Below are 4,654 nucleotides of genomic sequence, written 5' to 3' on the forward strand. Positions count from 1 at the left end.
TTTAGTACCTAAAAAACTGCCACAAATTTAAAAAAAATTGTTCAGGTTTGTAAATACATACAAACATCTATGAAGTGGAGTTTCTAGCTCATGATCTTACATTAATAATACTATTATTACCTATGTACTTACCATACTCTTCGAGTCTAATTCGTAAGACAATATTTTTCACGTATGTATACTTTTATAACTAAATAACATTCGTTACGCTAGGACGCTATTGATACTTACCCTATAAATTACACGAGGTTACTTGTGTGAAAGTTTAGGCAGAAATAATGATAACGTTCCTCATTCACACCAATTTGTCTTCAACTGTTCTTACTTATGCACGTACTCTCGCAATGATGCTGTATCCCACTCTATTTTGTACGTGACACCAATATCAACGAAGGGTTTCTTTCAAGGTTGCCACCCGGTGGCGCTCCAAGCAGTGACACAGTCCTTTTTTTTTGTATTGGATTTGAAAGCTTCATTTCCCTTCAACTCGAAATGAAGATGGGCCAACACAAATAATAATTTTTGGTAAAAAGGAAGTAAGCAGAAAATGTACACTCAGTATTTACGAATATGTTACACGAGCACGTATTACATGCGATAAAACGCTTTTAATTTAGAAATAAAATGGTTTTATGCCAAGAAGCAACGTAGCGAACTCTGCTAAAAAACCCCCTCACGCTTTGGCCAGTTCTGTTCCTTTAATGTAATAAGTAAACTTTAAAAAACATTCTAAATAATTCATAAAATGAAACAAAAAAACATCATATATCTATCAAATGACAACAATTAAGGGCTTTTGTTGCAAACTAAATATAATTAATTATTATAACTAAACGCTATTGATGTTAATAATGCTTGGAGACGACTTGAATGGGTAATGAAGAAAAACTTTAATATAAGTTTAACATAAAAGCAAATGTACAACATTTCGACAAGGTTTTGTCATCATCAGGCACAAGTAAGTTACACTGACACGGATATATAGATATAACAACAACAACTAGCGTTTTCAACAGTCCTGTCCAGGATAAGGACACATTTCCGGATATTGGAATTATCAATTAAAACGGCGTCTTTCCTCACGATGAAAACTAATATCCTTATCGAAAGCGCTAGAGTTTATTGTTCTTTTAATAACGTAATTAAGTGCTGACTTATGTCCTACTGAAAAATTACACAAAACTTACAACATTGGGGTTAGTTATCCTGCTTTCACGCATCTACGTAGAGGTGGTTAGGGCGCTCGACTCGCAATCTGTGGGTCGCGGGTTCGAATCCCCGTCACACCAAACATACTCGCCCTTTCAGCCGTGGGGGCGTTATAATGTGACGGTCAATCCCACTATTCGTTGGTAAAAGAGTAGCCCAAGAGTTGGCGGTGGGTGGTGATGACTAGCTGCCTTCCCACTAGTCTTACACTGCTAAATTAGGGACGGCTAGCGCAGATAGCCCTCGTGTAGCTTTGCGCGAAATCCATAACAAACATCTACGTAGAGTTAATTATATTACTTCACGAACATCTCTAGTAATAAGACGAAAACCTTTTTACCTTACCCCTACTAAACCTAACTAAGTAAACATTTTGTTCCCGTAATGCACAATGATATACGACACGTTTTTATTTGAAATTCGTAAAATTTTAATTTGAGTATCAATTTTTTTTTTAATGAAAACTAAACATCAGTACAGAAGAACATTTAAATAGAATTCCGAGCCAATGTTTCACCCAGTGTTAACTTGCAAGTTGGCCATGAAGCTTTAGAAGGTAGGGCATATTCGTATTACAGAAACAAATAAAGCAAAACATTTCAATCTTTTAACATAAATCATTTTATATTTTCAGACAAATGAACGGTTTGTAGTCCCAGACAAAATATGTACGTTCGTTGATCGACGTTTCCATTTTACACTTTCGTCAAGGGTTACATCTACTGGCATGGCCGGGCAACATTATTGAAAATAGGCTAAAGTGTCTATCAGGAAGACGTGCTCTTTTAAGCATTTTCTGCCTTAAATATATTTTTTGTAAAGTATAAGGAACGAATTTCTAACTTATATATTTTTTATAACTTGTTTATTCTCCTGCGAATATTTATTTATCCTATTTAGTTGTAAGAAATGAAAAATTTCACTCATCGGCAGAAAATATGACTATTTTGGTAGGGGGAGGGGTCCCCCTGAAATCCAGAAGCCTAAGAATGAGGTGCGTGACTGTGTGAGGCATGATCAAAGGATCATTTTAACGTGTTATTTTCTATGATCCGAGTAGTCGTTAAGATGTTTCTATCCAACCAAATTGGACTATCCACACGTTATTGTCATGTTATTTCGCCAAGGTTTTAGTTTTCCTCTGTCCTCTTATCCTTGTGATATTCTTGCAATTTACTGAGAAAAAGTCTTTGTATTCACCGTTTCTTATCTCATCTCGAATCGTTCTCCACCTTCGCAACGTCGAGGTTCGCACCACATCTAGCTGTCTCTGCTCTCTTCCCCATTTGAGGGCAAGTCGTGGGATACATCCGTAAGTCTACCGCTCCTGTACGCAAGCGTACTTCTCCTTGGCCGATTTACAGCACCTCCTCCGCCGAAGCTCTTCTGATATCCCTTCCGGCTAACTTTTTGAGCAACTGGTGTGTCATCGTGATCGCATCCTCGTCTGCTACACTTGTAGCATCTTGGACATTTTGCTACTTTACATTTGAATCCAACCTTGTTTCCATCTTGACAACAACAAACACCTCAGAGATTCTGGTTCATTGTCTCAGTACTTCCTCACCTGTTTCATATAATTTCTCCTCCAGTTCAACATGTGTCCCAGTAAATTGTCTGGCTGCTCAGTTGAGTCGTTATTTCATTTCTCCCCCTGTTCTACATGTGTCTCAAAAAACTGTCTGGTTCTCAGGTGGGTCATTATTTAATTTCTCCTCCTGTTCAACATGTGTCCCAAAAAAAAACTGTCTGGTTCTCAGGTAGGTGGTTAGATAATCCTTCTTCTAGTTCAACACATGTCCCTAAAATTGTCTGGCTACTCAGGTAGGTCGTTAGTTAATCATTCTTCTAGTTCAACACATGTCCCTAAAATTGTCTGGCTACTCAGGTGGGAAATCAGTTGTGGAAGTTTGGAAGCCGCGGCTGTATGGTATGCACTGCATGCCATCAAACCTGTAATTTAATAGATAAAATATTAAAAATGAACACCCAACGTTGAATTGTTGTTACATGCTAAAAATCAGCTTTGTTAAAATAGAGCACAGCCCTAAGGAGATTCTACATGTTTCGATAGCTTTCTAGAGTCTTTTTTTTAGGACTGTGCCCTGTTTTTAATAAAGCTAATTATATTTTGAAACAGTTTAACGTTGTGTGCTCGTTTTTAATATTTTACTTCTGTACAAATGCCGTTTAACCTATTTAGTTGACTTGTGTGTGATTTCTTATAGCTGTGTCCACCGAGGGGAATCGAACCCCTAATTATAGCATTAGTAAATCCAAAGACTTACCGCTGTCTCACCGGGGGGCACCTAGTTAATTTAATAGATGCTTAGACAAGGAAAGCACAAGAGAAAATTGTTTCTAGGGGGTTTGTAATAATTTGTGAAGGGGCTGGGTTGTCCTTGGGCTTGCAGGGGATTTACCATAATATAAGTAAAAACTGCTGTGGACTGTCAGTCTTATTCTAGTATATTGAACGTTAGGCCTATGTCAATCGTTAGGCCTATCACTTCTATGGTAGTTAAATTCACGCCTAACGTTTTCTTGCCCGTAACTTAACTCTCTTCTGCTATTGGATGTCTGCTATTTTCGCTCGTCTCCCACTATTTATATCTTTATCACTTAATCGTCTGCCCGCCTGCTAGAAATCTCTATATTCTCGACGTCAGTGTATTGCACGCGACGTTCGATAGTCTCAACTTCAATGAAGTATAAACATAATTTCCTACAATCGTCTGCTTTGACTCTTATTATAACAAAAACTAAACAATAATAAAATATTCACTCACAAGATAAACTAATCAATTATATCTAAACAGTCTTTTATATCATGACACCCAATACGCAGTACTCAAGGAGAAAAGGAGATAAGAAGATAAATTATTCAGTTAAAGCGCGGTTCTAAAGTAATTGAATCAGCCTGAGTGCACTTTGACAAAAGGAACAGAGGATATTTAGAAGAAAAATACCAAACGGTATGGTAACTCGCGACACAATTGTAAGTGAATCACACACAGAGTACTAGTGCGAAGAGTAGTAATAGAGAAGATAGTTCGGCTTGTCAACTAAAATTCTAAAGTAATTGAATAGGGCTAAGTGAACTTTTGACAAGAAGAATAGAATAATATATATAATGTTTATGATATGCCTATAATCTCTATGGTGTGAAGACTTTTTTGTACATACGTTTAACTTGTTCCAAATATATTTATATATTGTTTGTTTGGAATTTCGTGCAAAGCTACACGAAGGCTATCTGCTCTAGCTATCCCTAATTTAGCAGTGTAAGACTAGAGGGAAGACAGCTAGTCATCACCACCCATTGCCAACTCTTGGGCTACTCTTTTACCAACGAATAGTGGGATTGACCGTCACATTATAACGCCCCCACGGCTGAAAGAGCGAGCATGTTTGGTGTGACGGGGCTTCGAACCCGCGACCCGCA

Source organism: Limulus polyphemus, unplaced genomic scaffold, assembly GCF_000517525.1.
Source record: "Limulus polyphemus unplaced genomic scaffold, Limulus_polyphemus-2.1.2 Scaffold922, whole genome shotgun sequence".
NCBI lineage: Eukaryota > Metazoa > Arthropoda > Merostomata > Xiphosura > Limulidae > Limulus > Limulus polyphemus.